This window comes from Meriones unguiculatus, chromosome 10, assembly GCF_030254825.1.
Source record: "Meriones unguiculatus strain TT.TT164.6M chromosome 10, Bangor_MerUng_6.1, whole genome shotgun sequence".
Classification (NCBI taxonomy): domain Eukaryota; kingdom Metazoa; phylum Chordata; class Mammalia; order Rodentia; family Muridae; genus Meriones; species Meriones unguiculatus.
In genome coordinates, this window is record NC_083358.1 from 34,256,588 (window position 1) to 34,272,365 (window position 15,778).

General features: G+C 41.4%; 1 long non-coding RNA gene across 7 annotated transcripts in view; it reads left to right on the forward strand.

Moving 5' to 3' along the window:
* The window catches only part of LOC110565547 (uncharacterized), a 210,852-nt gene that overhangs the window by 102,443 nt on the left and 92,631 nt on the right, over positions 1-15,778 (forward strand). The gene's annotated exons all lie outside the window — the stretch shown is intronic.

Genomic DNA, 15,778 nt, shown 5'->3' on the forward strand with positions numbered 1-15,778 from the left:
TTGGAAGGGAGGAGATGGGAGTGCTAAAAAACCAGCAATGTTTTAACATGATAAATTATGGGAGCCAATTTCATTTATATAATTGACAACATAGTGGTAGAGTAATGTGAGATTTTACGTGGACGCATCAGATCTAGAGGCAGTCTTGTAACTGGAGTATCGACAAGAACCAATAATGTGTACGATGCTTGCATTAGCATGTAATCAAAAGAAATATCTCACATCTTCTTGGTGACTAAGAGATGAGGTCTAATCATATTTGTTTGTTCAACTGTGTGGCTTTTAAAACTACATATGCCTTTCAGTTTTAGAAATAGCAACAGTTAGTTTTAGCAAATAATCAGAAAGCACAACTTTATTTTTAACCAGACAGAAGAGGCTGGTGCAAACCAACTTATTGAGATCCTTGAAGGAAAGAGAGGTGGATAACTTCAAAAAAGAAAATTCAGTTTGCCTGCCACTTTACAGTTTCCATTGTGCCATTTCACACATTCTGATCTGTGGTTCTCACAGTGACCTCTAAGAGAGGAACAGTGATTATTAACTCACCAGTTTATAAATCAGACACTGAGGCAAGAATCAAAATCAGTTGCTCGGACTCAGTCAAGTGAGGCTTGATAGGCCAGGAAAGGGAGAACTTCCATGCATCATAGGGATGCTCATGGGCCCAAGAGCTACAACCAACATTCTCAGGAAGTGGGGTTGCTATTTGAGGCTCAGCTCTCAGGCCAGAGGTACAGACTCAGAGGAGCTGCAGACACAATTCATCTGAGACAGGCCAGCTCTTGGAGCCAAGAGCCCAGAGAGTCTCAGAGGCATCTCTTTGCTACTGACCCAGCTGATGTTGCGCCTACAGTTATTTCCAACCTCCTCCAAACAATACCTTTTTCCATTCCCTTGTCTTTGCTGGTGCATGCCTTGACAGACCTGTTGGTAATGATGGCTAACTTCCTTCTTCACACAGTTGAGCCAACACTTGTGTGACTTGCCAGTGATTCTCCAAAGAGAGGTACACAGAATTCAGACTTAATTGGGTGCTTCTTGTGGAATATCTCAGTTGGAGGTACAAAGCTAGTTTTTCTTAGTTCTAAAACATTAAGCATTTGTCTAGAGTTGCTAGGAGCTATTTTCTCTGATATATGGAGAAAAATTCTCTGATGTAAAATAGAATGATATTAAAATAGATACAGTGAAAATAAAGTGGAAAGAGGAGAGAGAGAGACAGAGAGAGACAGAGAGACAGAGAGAGAGAATGGACACATCTGAGATTTATCTGTGGGGACCTGGGGAGAGAGGGAAAGCAAATAGAGAAGAAAAGAGGGATTTCTAGATCCTTCGTGGATTTTATTTCCTATTCTAGGGTTTGGTTTTTTAATTTCTTCCTTTATTATATGAGTCAATTTGCTGTCCTTTGCAGCCAGTAAAGCCAACAATTCCTTCTTTCTTAAACCAAGTTGTTTCTTACTTGTAAGGGGAAGGGTCCTGGCTACTGATTAGGAGCCTCCAGACATTGTTAGATGTCAGTATGTGCTAACGGCCCCTGTCTTATTAAATCCTCTACTACTAAGAAAATCTTGCATGCTGAGGACCCTCGGAGAACCTCAGAACCTCCCTATATGCTCTTCCCACACAGCTGTGCCTGGACCTTCTCCCCTGACTACAAAATGCCATTTGTTTATTTATCCATCGTATTAATCACTTTTCTCATTGTTGTGACCAAAGACCTGATAAAATATATGAACAAGAAATGAGGGTTTATTTTTGGTTCTTTGCTTTTAAGGTGCACTCCATCATGGTGGGGAAGGAATGGCAGCAGGAGTGTGAGAGGGCTGGTCTTGTGTGTCCTCAGTCAAGAAGCAGAGAGAAGTGAACTCTGGGTGCTCAGCTGGGATTTTCCCTTTCCCCTTTTAATGTAGTCCAGGATCTCAGCTCATGGGAAGGAACCACTCACACTCGGGGTCCATCTTCTCTCCTACTGTTAAAACACTCTGGGGATTCTCTCAATGGCAACCAGAGGTATGTCTACTATGTGATTTCAAATTTGGTCAATCTGACCACAAACATCAACTATCATTTCCAGTAAATGTTACAGAGCACAGATTTGATGGAAACAGAAGCCAGAGTGGATGAGGACATGAGTATGAGTCTCTGAGGACCCTCCAAGTTCCCAGAGCCTCCCTAGACACTCTTTTCGCACAGCCGTGCTTGGACCTCTTTTTTTTTTTTTTTAATTATTCTTAAAACAAATGGGAACTCATGAAGGAGTGACTGTTTCGGTGAGGTCTGGAAAATCCCAGTGGGTGTTGCAGATGGGTAAAGAGGTGGACTTCTGCCAACAGAGTGCAAGGAAGGCATGTGGATTTGGCTGTAGGTGTGGTTTCTCTTGAAGCTCCGGAGAAGCCATCACCAGCAGAAGGTTCAACCTGTACAGTGCTGTGGGAGGCTCCAAGGCATCTATTCTCCATGCCCTGCAGTCGGGCCAGGGCATCTTGTCATTTATCTCAGAGAAGGATGCTCACAGTTGAATCTTTACGGCACAAGGACTTTCCCATCCTCTGTCTGAGCACTGGATTACACGGCAGTTTTAGCCCTAGGAAGACAGGAAGCCTTGTGGACTTGGGAACCTGAGAAGCTTGCCAGTGTTACCACAGACAGAATTCAACCAAGGTCGTGTGTTTCTTCCACATCCAGACTGGTGGCAACTTTGTGGACATGTCTTCTCAGGGATAGGTGAGGGCAGGGGATCAGTGCTGGCTTATGGGGGTGCTTTGACAGCATGTTTGCTGTAGAGCCTTACATGCTGCGTGTAGCAGGAACTTGTCATCTGTTCCCAGACCTTCCTCCCATTAGAATTTGTCACAGGAAAATCTAGACTTTCCCTCCATGGTATCACTTCTTTTTTTTTTTTTTTTGACCAATTCAGTGGGTTAAGCCTTCCATGAGTGAAGAAAGAGAGCTCTAGTTTTTACTAGCCTGGGGAAGAAAGATTAAACTTTCAGGCTGTAAAAGCTTTCTTCTGTAGGATAATTTGATGCAGGTAGAAAGATTGCTACCAAATTGCTAGAAACTAAGACACCCTAAATAAATAGGTTTGTAGTTATTTATTTTTAAAAACACAAACCTCCCCTATCAGTGGACTGGGGGAGTGGCATGCATGCAGAGGGAGGAGGGAGGGTGGGATTGGGAGGGGAGGAGGGAGGGGCTTATGGGGGGATGCAGAATGAATAAAGTGTAATTGATGAAAAATTAAAAAAAAAACAAACAAAAAACACAAACCAATCCTAAACCAGAAAAAATCCAGAAAATCTCTCTCTCATTCTTAGATTTTCAACAACTAAATTAGTTTGATCTAAATATAAACCACCAAATCCTGTTCCTTCTAGATTGAACACAGTACCAAAATACAAATTTAGCAAATATCTTCTGCCTTACCTGGATTTCTATATCCTGAAAACTTGTAGCTATTTACCCTTACCAGAAAAACTAGACACAGTTATAAGTGTTTAAAGTAAAAGAATACTTTCCAAAATCCAGCACAAAGCCCACTTCCTCTAGGAAGCCTTCTGAGAATCAAGTAGTGATCAAGATGGTGAGAAACCAACAGCCTGTTGTGCTTGAAGTTCATGAAGTTTCCAATAAATAATAGCAATGGCAGCAATTATGGCAACGAAGAATTCAGAAGTGAATGAATCACAAAATTAAGAAAGGTTAAATTTAAGTTTCATGCTCCCTCACTTACATAATCCCCACTCAAGGACCTGAAAGGGGCTCCCGCAGTGTGTTTATGTGGCCTCATGTTTTGTGAGCTTTGCCAAAAATATATATTTCCACTGAAGTCAGAGGTCCACTGTCTCTTTTCATGCCAATATTTCCCTCATCAATGTTCACTTCTATCCTGTGGCTTTGGAATAGCCATGGACACATTCAGTCTTCTCCTAAGGAGAAGTTCAGCAGAAGATGCATTAGTTTGGGTTTAATGGGTACACTTGTGGCATCCAGGGAAATTCCCACTGTCCTCTGGGCCAAGTCATCCTGTGTAAAGGAACAAGAACATCAACAAGTAATTGGTGGGGGCTGCTGTCTTAGAATGAATTGAAGATTAATCACATCACAAGAGAATCTGAGGTGGTCTGAACTCTCTTAGCCCACATGGAAAAGTCCTTAGAGGACTTTCTGTATGGACACCGCACTATAAATAACAAGTTGTAATGCTGAAGGAAGAATTTTTTTTCTGAACTATATCGAAAACAAGAAAGTAAATTTCCCAGCTAGGCTAGATAAAGAGCCTGGGCTGTCTTTATATTGTTTTGTTTTCTGATTATTAATAGAAAAAAATATCACCATATAAAGGAATGGTTGAAAGCATAGAAACAGAGGAAAGCATATTATGAAGGTATGTCAGGCAGGTCAATACCAAAAGTGTTTTATAAAGTTTTTGGCATTTGTCAGCTTTTAAAAGTTGCACCATAATCGATTTTCCTTTTCTGAGTGAATAAGAACTTCAGTCCTAAGTTGGTGCTCATAGCTTCTCATTCAGGTTGTCCCTAGTTCTTCATCCCCATAAGTTTCCATAAACTGAACTTAGCCCTAGAGGAAATTTGGGGAAGGTAGAGGCTAGTGTGGTTTCTCTTTTAATAGTCAACCATCTGGAAGGGCCCACAGATACTCTCTGGTCTTTAAATATGTTTCATATCAATGGTGAGAGAATGGGTCTCAAGATGGGTCCCTTATCCTTAAATATCCATTCAAGTTTAAGCAAAGCTCGTTTTAATTTCAGTAGTTTTGGCAAGCATTGTAAGTGAAGGATTGGCAGGGGGATTGTATGCTGTCTACCTCAGTACCCAGAAGTTTGCTTGCCTTCTGAGATGAAAGCTAGGTTGCTGGTCCAAATTCCCATACCTGTAAGGAGAAAAGCCAACCCATCTTTTTTTTTTTTCTGAGTAGGTTTTGGGTTTCAGTGAGATAAAAACACTTCCTCTTTTATGGATTATTAACTTTGGATTTCTTGGGAAGGTTTCTTGGATTTCTTGGATCCTTGTTGCGATGGCCCCCATAGGCTTATAGGAAGTGGCACTATTAGGAGGTGTGGCCTTGTTGGAGGAGGTGTGGCCTTGTTGGACTAAGTGTGTCAGTGGGGGTGGGCTTTGAGGTTTCAAGCACTTAAGTCAGGCCAAAGGTCTTTCTCTGCTTGCTGCCTGTGGAACCAGATGTAGTATTCTCAGCTACCTCTCCAGTACCATGTCTACCTGCATGCCACCATGCTTCCCACAGTGATGACTGTGGACTAAACTTCTGAACTGTAAGCCAGCGCCAATTAAATGTTTTCCTTTATAAGAGTTGTTGTAGTCATAGTGTCTCTTCACAGCAGTAGAACAAACAACAAGACAGAAGTTGGTACCTGGGACTCAGGTATTTCTGAGAGAGGCCTGACACTTTTGTTAAAACGAATGTGGTCTTTGGGCTTTGAATTAGGAAAACAGTTGAAGGTTTTAAGCAGGGCTTAATGGACAGTACTAGCAGTAGCATGGAAGACTGTGGTGTTGAGGGTGATTTGAACTGTGGGGGCCTGGCTCAAGAGGTTTCAGAGGAGATTATTAGCATATGGCCTAGAGATGGTTCTTGTGGTATTTTGGTGGCTGTTTTCTGGCCTTATCAAAAAATATATCTATCTGAGGCTAAATTGAAGAGTTATGGATTATTAGCTTTGGTAGAGATTTTCAGACATCCTAACATTGCCTGTGTTGCTTTGTCATTTATGGCCATGCATATGCAGATCTATAATGAAAAGGAGCAAGCCATGAAGCCAGACTCTTTCATAGCCTTTGCATCAGCTCCTGCCTCCAGGTTTCTGCTCTGTTTGAGTGATCCTTCAGTGATGGACTATGATGTGGAAGTGTAGGCTCTTTCTTTCCAAACTTGCTTTTGGTCATGGTGTTATTTCATAGCAATAGAAATACTAACTACGACACTTTGCAGGTTCATCTTCTAATGTTGCTCCTGCACATCCAACATGAACGGAAAGGGAAACAAGTGCTGCAGTTTATCTGAAAATGTTCCCCTCCAGTGATGGTAACTAGAAATCTTTATATTCAAATCATTATGCACTGTCTTAAAATAAGCATGCCTTCAAGAGAGGTCAAGCCTACCTATGAGAAGTAACAGTTCTCTCCATGTCTAACAAGGTGTCCCCAGCTCAGTGAGTTTCCCTTCCTCACTTCAGGGAAAGGGTGAAGTCCACAGAAATCTTAGATTTTCTCTCATGTATTCCTCTTACTAGTTTAGCACTAGCAGATGGTCAAGCATGAGAAGAGAAAATAGGAACTGGGCATTTTTACCCTCTCCCTCCCATCATCTCTTTATGAAAATCTAACTCCTTAGAATCACAAGTCTAGTTCTCCAGTAGGTGAATTAGGAGGTGAGGCTTCTCCTCAGCCCTGTCTCTTCCAAACTCCTAGATCTATGCTACCAGTAACCTAGTGGTCCATTTTATTCCTTTAGGACCAGATTCATTAGGATGAATCATTTAGAATTGTAACTGCACATAAATATCTAGAACCCCACGGATGAGTAGTTTTCAGATTTCAGTCTCTTTCAACTACTGTTTAACTGGGCTCATTTTTGTGAAGGGAATATGATGTAGGAATGCCATGAAGAAACAGTCTTCTTGAGAGAAAGAGAGAGAGAGAGAGAGAGAGAGAGAGAGAGAGAGAGAGTATAAACTGGCTAATGGAAGGCATAATTACTTTGCTTATTTTTTAAAAAGAAAATTATCTGTGTGCTCAGTTTCTCATCCACGAAATAGGTGCAGTAACACTCTGCAAGTCAACTGTTGATTTGTCTTTAAGTCCATCCCCAAATTTCTCTGTTCTCTTGGGAGAGCTTATTTCCCTGGAACTCTTGCCATCTGACCCCTTATGTGGAGTTAGCCAATAGGGAGCCTTGACATAAGGCAGGAGGGGGGCAATATAAAGGAAAGGTCAGGTCTCTGCCCATACCACTCTGAGCATGGCCTGTCTCATAAACTAAGTAGGGTTGGGTCTGGTTGGGACCTGAATAGGAAAAAGAAAAGAGGTGGGTATCCCTTCTTCCTTTGGTAGGCTCGCTGCAGTCTCCAACAGTGCCTACCAAATAGTCCTTGTCCGTGGTCTCAGCTCCTATGTGCAGTCCTCATGGCAGTTGTGGCTAATGTTCATTGGTCCCAGGTTTTGGGCACTGTAGAGTTATCTTTGCTCATTGGCTCCCCAGCCTCAGGATTTATGGTGTCTTCCTACTTTGCTATTCTCTGAGTTGCCTCAAAGCTTCAGGTCTCTCAGCATTACTGTCACACACACAACTGTCCCTGCATTCAAGTCTCTATATTGGAAAGACATAAAGAGATTTCTCTTTTCCTGAAGGTACCCTAAATGATTCTTAAAGGTAACAAAATCCCAAGGAGGACTGGGTTAAGGTATGTAGGTGTTTAAAATTGTTCTAGGACACAGCACATGTCAAGTAGAGAGCAGCTGTCACCACTAACCTTTCTCATCAACAGTTCAGAGAGTATTGCTTATGGATATTTTGTTTTTCTTTCAATCTTAGTAGTTAAAAGATGACATCACTTGGAGAAATCTGAAATGGTCACATCTGCTAGGAAAGACTACTGAGCCTCTCGAGCTCATATCCAGTCTCCAGTTTCCATAGAAACCAAGCAGAGAAAAATTGTTAAAGGAAGCCTAGAAAATAGGTAGATTCAGTTCTGTATGATTATATCTCAAACCCTTTAGCCCACAAGCAGACTGCTATTACAATTATCTTATTGTTTACTTAGTATCTTTTTTTTTTCTTATAAGATGCAGCAGACTGGGTTTTTCCCCCTATGAGGAAGATGACTCAAAGTATAGGATTTCTTTGCCACTGCATCGTCCCTATCACAGCTCCTGTAGCTATGATTCCAGGGCTACTGCCATTGTGCTTATCTGCCACATTGCTGGATAAACCTACCTCATTGTCCTGAGGCCATTCAAATGCTGTTTATTGTTTTCTGTTAAGATACAAAAGCAAAGAAATAACCAAACATATTATGTTAAGCAAAATGCTTGACTGTAGGGGGACCAACTGAAATCCCAATTACCATCCTGGCAGTGAGAGCTCAGCTGGAATGGAAAATATTAAATTTCTCTATGTTGGAGTGGGGAAGCAGGAAGGATTCTTGGGTCATTTGATTACAAGCCAAATCCTCAAAATCCCTCTTTAGCCATGAGAGCTGGTGGCAGTAACAGGGGAGGCAGCTCTGAGTCAGATCTGGCAGAATTTGAATCAATAGCCAGGCAATCTTGCTTCAATTCCCAAGCAATTTTCAATCTTTCTCTTTAAAATGCTGGGAGGAGGAAGGAATTGAAGGGATGGGAGGGAAATGCAAGCACCTAGAGTACCAAGGTGAACTTTATTTTCCTGTCAATAAAGTTCTCATCTGTCCCCAGAGGTATTCTCAGGACACTGGCAAGGCCGTGCTGCCCTGGGCACAACCAGAAGAAACAAACCCCTTGCCTCCACAACAGCCTTGCTTGAGCAGTTTGTATGGCAAAGTGCATGCTTCGCTTAGCTAGTTAGAGCAGTTTCTATGGCTAAGGGCGTGCTTCACTTAGCTGCTTAGAGCACAGAGAAAAGAAAACAAACATAGGAGATAAGGACTTAAGGGCTTATGATTTCAGCATGTAGGGCAGAAAGGAAGAGTCGATGGAGTTGTAGGCTTGCTGTCAGAAGTACTGGAGCAATCTCACTGCTGTTACTTTCAAGCTGTGTGACCCTGAACAAATCATTTATCGTTCATTTGTTTATTTTTTTCACGAGTGACTTGGGACATAGTGCATGGCTCAGCATAAATATTGGCAGAAATCAGAAAGGCTTGCTTGGCCAGCATGCGGTGCCCACACCAACATCAGGACATTGGCGAGACAGCACTGGGACCGGTACCCCAGTGACAGTAACACTGTGTAAACAGCCCATGGAACCCTATCCTTATGTCTGCCTATGGAAGAGGGTGACAGGGAATGGCTTCTTCTTCTTCTTTTTTTTTTTTTTTTTTTATGGCAGTGAAGAGAACTCTTAAGTCATACCTCCTGGGTGTCCTGTCTGCAACCCCCACTGGGCTGAGTTTCTATTGGCCATCTTTAATAGTTTTAGAGTGGCTTTTTGTTCATAGTTTCTGAAGTGACAGATGAGAATGCTGACTGTAGTTGAAGTCTTTGAAGTCATCAAGCAGTTTCTCTGTGTCCCTTTCCTAAGAGTAATCTAAAAGCCAAATGCTTCCTCTCTGGACTTTTGTTTTTAAAGAAAGACAAGCCTTTGCTTTATGATTGAGTTACAAAATATAGAACTTCACATGGAGCCTGGGAGTGAAGACTCCATCAGGCTGGCCTTGGTTGCTATGGCATCCAGACAGCGATTTAACTGACTCCAAGAAGAGTCATCCCAAAGGGGACGAGGTGAATCTCAAATGTGCTATCATTTATGTTTCTTCATGGTGAAGATCTTTACAATTGCCAATGAGCTAATTCTCCCAACAGGCCTGAGCAGGCAGATCAATACTATTATCCCCTTTAGTGCACAGTATTATTACCCACTTTCAGGCTCATTATCTACCAGCCAATTATTCCATCTTTAAAGTCTCATCAGTGTCTTGTTGTAGCAATATCCTACTTTGTGGTTGTGACATTGTGTTATCCACAAGGCACTAAAACTGCTCTCACAAGAGCAAGCAAGGCCAAAACACAGGCGGGTGATATAAGAAATACTGAGAGGCTGACTAACTTCAGAATTTAAGGAGTCCATGCAAACTGCCCCAGGAAGCAAGCCAGAGAACGGGACCACTTGCATGCTCACTCACACAGTGACCTTGCAACATTGCTTCTTTCTGAGATTTTGCTGGTGACTGCAGAAGGGGAAATCACCTTAACTTTCTTGTTCTCTTTTCTCTTTAACAAAATTGGTAGTGTGAAATGATTCTATTTCTTAGAAGAACATGCAGTAGAGAAGTGAAAATGGTGTACATCAAAGCAACAAAACAAAAGGAGCATCATTCATGTCATAGTACAAACAAATGACCTCAAGGATCTGTTTAGGTGGATGGTTAAGAGATTAAAGTTGAGCAGGGCATGGTGATGCCGTCCTTAAGCCCATCAATCAGGAGGACAGGTGGAAGCAGAGGCATCTCTGTGAGTTCAAGGCCAGCCAGGGCTACATAATCCTGTCTCAAAAAAACAAAACAAAACAAAACAAAAAGGTGAAAGTCTAATCATGAAGAAATTAAGATTTACTTGAATTCTTTCACTGAGACAACGGTAAGGCCTCCTGGACAGAATCTAAGGCCATATAACGAATGCATTTCATTTTTCCTAGGCTTTCCCAGGAAATCTAATGGCTGTTTAATTATCCCTGAGTCTAGATCCTCCTTTGTCCTTACCCTCCCAGGACTGAAGAAGCTCCTGAAAATCATGGGTAGCATTCTTAGAAATGATTTACTTAAGTGCAGAGCAGAAGATTCTTTGTCAACATCTGGGTGAGTACTAGGCAGCCACAAACTGAGCTCCATCACCAGCCTTGTGGATGTTGAATTTTTTCTTGAGACAGGGTCTCACTATGTGGCTCTGGCTGATCTGGAACTTTATAGGTAGACCAAGCAGTCCTCAAATTCATAGAGGTCTGCTTCCCTCTGTCTCCCAAGTTCTGGGATTAAAGACATGTGCCACCACAGCTGGTCATTCCTGGATGTTGGAGTTCTTAACAGTTGTCAAGCTCATTTTCTATTCAACTCTTTCTATTCAAGAGTTTCTTCTTTCTACAAAGACACTGAGATATGAAGAGGCTTGTTGTTATTATATAATTGGGGGGTCAGAAAGTTTTCAGTCAACAACTTACTTTCTTCAGGTTGCCAATCTCTGCTTTTAGGATACCTCTGTGAGGAGAAACGAGGGAGATAGGGAAGAATACCTAGATACTTGTGGGCCAGCTAGCTTGGCACGTGTAGCAGCAAAGAATAAGAGACTCTGACTCAAACAAGATAGAAGGAAAGGACCAAAAATTGAGATGGTCTTCTGACCTCCACATGCACACCATGGCACAGGCACACTCGCACGTCAACACACACACAAATATAAATACACATACAAACAAACAATAAAAACAAAAAATGTGAATATTTAGGATCTTTATTTTATTACCAATTTTAGCATTGTATGTAAGAATTGATATAGTCCATATTTATTTTGCAAGTTTCCTATGTATAGAGCTTAATGTACTCATTTGACCATTTGAAAGCACTACCTTGAACCTTTTATCATTCTCAAATGGAGATTTTTAGATCCAATACCTTTTGTGAATGGTGAAGCTTAGATCAGTGAAAGCCTGTCCTGTCCTGTGAAGTCAATGTGGCATTTCTTGTGTGAAGCAAACAAAATAAATAAAACAAAAACAACAACAACAAAACCAAACTCTCTATGAGTGTCAGCTGTTCAGAGAACAGACACAAGCAAGATAAAGGCACTGTTCTCCTAGGAAATGGAGAATTGCTGAAGGTGGAGTTCTTTTGGGACACTACCAGTTTTTGGCCCTTGACATTGCTGTTCCTCTTCAATTCTGTCTGGAAAATGAACTTCCAGGGTCTCTGTGGAGTCCCTGGGCCCCAGTCTTAAAGCCCTTCTGAGTCTTTCTGTATAAAGGTGGCTGGAAAATTAAAGATACCAAGGTCAGAGGACATGGTAGGAATATTATTGCCAAGGCAACGATGGGAACCACAATGGGGCTGGAGGAAAGAAAAGAGTTTTGCTGATAACTTCAAACATCCAGTAATAGCGTGTGATCAGAGAAGTCACATCAGCTTCTGGAAATGTTCTGCAAACAGCTAAGGTACAAGTAGTGGCCTGAGCTGGTGTGTGCAACCGGCCAGAACTGGGTGGGAATCAGGGCACTGACAAATGAGTTCTCTTTCTCCTGCTGAGTAGCTGTTTTATGAGACAGCATCTCATGGTGTTGCTCAGGCTGGTTTCAACCTTCTGGACTGAAGCTGTCCTCCAGTGCTCATCCCACTCCTAGTTCTAGGATTATTGGCATGTATTAATGTGCCTGGCTAGAGCAAATACTTTATTTTTTTCTCAGATGCTCCAAACCAAAATATATAAGATTGTGATCATTGGAAATGTGATGATTGGAAATGGTTATAGAAATGTTTTAAAACTTGCAACTCTATGATATAATAATGTATCTTTGTGTTACTCATCTGTCTTTGCATGTTGTGGACTGAATTTAGGATGCTATGCTTGTGCTCTAACACTGAGTTGATCTCTTGAGCTCAGCCTGCATCTATCTATCTATCTATCTATCTATCTATCTATCTATCTATCTATCTATCTATTTTTAATATTTTTAAGTGGCTAGATAAAATAGTATGTCTAGGACTGGCATTATAGCTTAGTTGGTAGAATGCATCTGTAATGTGCATGAGGCCTGGGTTCAAGTTCCAGCACCATCTGTACTGGGTATGGTGATACACAGCTATAATCAAAACACTTGAGAGGTGGAAACAAAAGGATCACGTTAAAGTCATTCTTGGGTACCCAGAAAATTTAAGCTTAGCCTAGACTTTGTGAGACCCTTTATGAAAATGACAAGAATTAATGCTGTAACAATTGTTCTCGTTTTGAAAAATGACTTAAAGTGGTATCTTAAAACATGATGGCTGAAGATGCTTGAGGATTCTGTTGGTAAAAATGTCACAGATCCTGTGGTTTGTTGCCTTCATTCATAATCTTATGAAAATACTAATCTTTCGTTACATCAGAGGTTGTCAGAATTCTTGTGTAAATATCCTGATCATAAACAGTTTAGGCTTCATGAGCCATATGGTCTCTGTCAGTAAATAGTCAACTCTTTCAGTGCATGTGAAAGCCACAGGTAACATGTAAATAAGTGGACATAGCTATATTTTAATAAAGTTTCATTATAGACAGTCAAATTTGAACTTTATAGAATTTTCACATGTTCTGAAATAATATTCCTCTTTTGATTGTGTTTTCCATCCATTTAAAAATGTAAAAAAATATTAATGGCTCACAGGCTAGGGAAAAAAAAAAGGTGCAGAAGAGCCAGATTTGGTTTGTGGGCCATAACATGCTGACCAATGAGTCAGAGTGAGTCAGAACAATGGTGCAATCTTCAGATAGCATCTAGGTTTGTAGACGGTTTTGAGAGATGCTATCCCAAAGGAAATGGAGAAACATGGTAGAACTCTACAAAGCTTAACGCTAGTCCAGATTCAGGAACAGCTGAAGGAAGGCCCAGGGCTCCTAGGAAAGCTGGGAACATAGATCCCAGTTCCCACTGCATGGTGATCAGGAGTCCCTGAAACATTTATTGCTGCAGCCAAAACCATTGCTCCCTTTAGTGACTGGCTTTTCTTTAGTGACCAGCATTCAGCCTGGAACATAGAAGGTCTTCAAATACCCTGTGTTAAGTGTATGTCTGAAAGCTATCTGAGGCTTGTAAGTGGAATCAGCAGGAGTTAAGACATCAGGAGATGAGGACAAAGGCTGGGAAGGGTTTCGGCTGCTGGGCAACACTTCTCTCTGACTGAGGTGATGCACTGCAAATCGGAGTCCAGTTGGATGTGCTGAAAGCTAGTCATAAAGACAACAACGTGCTTTCAGGAAGCTCTTTTCTTTCTCCAGATGCACAAAATGTTATAAAGCTCCTGTATTCAGTAAGATCACATGACTGAATTGTGTCCAATACAATGTTGAAGGAAGTAATATACAATAATTCCAGTCTTGGCTCTTAGCAAATCTCAAAAATTTCCATTCACTCTCACTTTTCTCCACATTCCTCATATTATAGCTTCAAGATATTAGAGTCACATGATGGAAAGGGCAGGAACCTCAGAATGGCCATCTGGAGGTTGAGAAGTCACCCAGTTTTTCCAGAATTGTGAGAACATTTTTTTAAGTTGCTTAAGTTCCTTTTTGTTGCAGTACCATAACTTAGCCTACCCGAGAGTTCACTTTGTTCTCAAGGTCAAAGGGAATTCACATTTCATAAAAGAAGCATTCTTTGAGTTTTCTAGAAGTTGGCCCTGAGGTGTGAATTCAAGTACAAGTAGTTAAATGGGTGGTGTAGGAAATACCATCAGCAGGGTAGAAAGAGTCATACGGAAATGGGAAGACGCTAAAGAGGGTGTTTACGGAGCCAACTACTTTTCATGGGCAACTGCAGCTTCATCCTGTGGGGAAACTGAGCCAGTAGAAAGTATACCGCAAGGTTCTCTCATCTAAGGGGAGGAGGCCAGGGTATGAATACATTACTCTCTGCCAGTCATTGATTCAAGGCTATTGGGAAATAAGGATTTAGTATTCCAGCCCCCAAGGTTGATAATACTTAGGGTAAGGCAGATGGGAAGAGGCACACAAGGGCAGCTGGAGCTGGGCTGGCACATGTTGAATTTGTTATGCCTCAAGAACATGGGTGGAGACCAACAGCATCTTCCTAAATCATTGAAAAGAAAAACACGAGTGGATTTCTGTGGCAGTTCAGGCCAACATGGCTCTGATTCCCCTTGGCTAAGCCCTCTGCTTCTGGTAGAAACAGCTTGGTTGCAGTTAGAATAAGGACAGCAAAACATACCATAACACAACATAGACTTGGTATGCTTACAGTTTTTTTTCTCTTTGGACCTCTTAAGTATTCTTGTATCTCAGTTTCCCCACCTGTAAAATTCAAGGGGCTTCCATGAGGACCTACCTCCAAGTCCTCTTTCAACTCTAAAATTGTAACTCCAACATCTTCCAACTTGAAAATGGATCCATGTGCCTATTTTAGTGGAGAGCTCCCCCAGTTACTGGGGTGGGGAGGAAGCACAGGACCAGAGCAGAGTGGGTAGGCTCATGTGTGAGAAATTTTGGGAGAGGGGTGAATGGAAGGTAGAAGATTTTAACCACTGCACCTAGGAGTTGAATTTTTTAAGTAACTTGACTGTGGTCTTCAATTGATAGACTCACTAAATATGTCATAGAGCAAAAAGATAATTTTGAGGGAGAATACACATTATAATATGATTTCTTCTCAGGAGTCTATGTATTTTTGTGTTCTGGGTTAAAGATACTCTTAGCTAAGACAGCTTCAGGGTAAGAGGGGAAGGCCTGAACTGGGAATCTGAGATCTGGATGCATTCTCAATAGTGTGTTTGGCTTGAGGCTATCTTGGATTTTAGCCCCAAAGAGTCCCAGTAACAACACAAATGATACACAAGACAAAGAACTAAATGGAGACGAGATTCTCTCTAAGTTCCAGCTAAGCTTTAATGTTCTACACTTAAAAAAAAAATCAAACCTCCAAGATATGCAGTAGAAGGGAAGATGATGGGGTCTTGAGTGGTATCACTTTAGTTTACTTCCTTCTTCTGTTTAAATCCTAGCACACCCTTAGTTATGTGACAAAGGTCATCTGTGCAGCACATCAGTCAGCTGTGAACTGTCTTTGCTCACCTCAGAGCCTTTTTCCTGAGTAATTTCCTCCATCCCAGAGGAATGAACACCGAGCAGCCTTGTGAGACCCAATGCTCCTGACCACAGAAGGTTAAACTAATCTAGAACAATCAGACATTTTCTTCTTCAGATACAGGTTTAGAATTGAGAAACTTAAATGGTGCCTGTCTCTGGTAGTGGATGTTGTATTTAAGGACGAGACTCTATCTTCAGTAAGGATGCATAGATTTTTTTTCTTTACTAACTCAGACGTTGAGTATAAAATTATG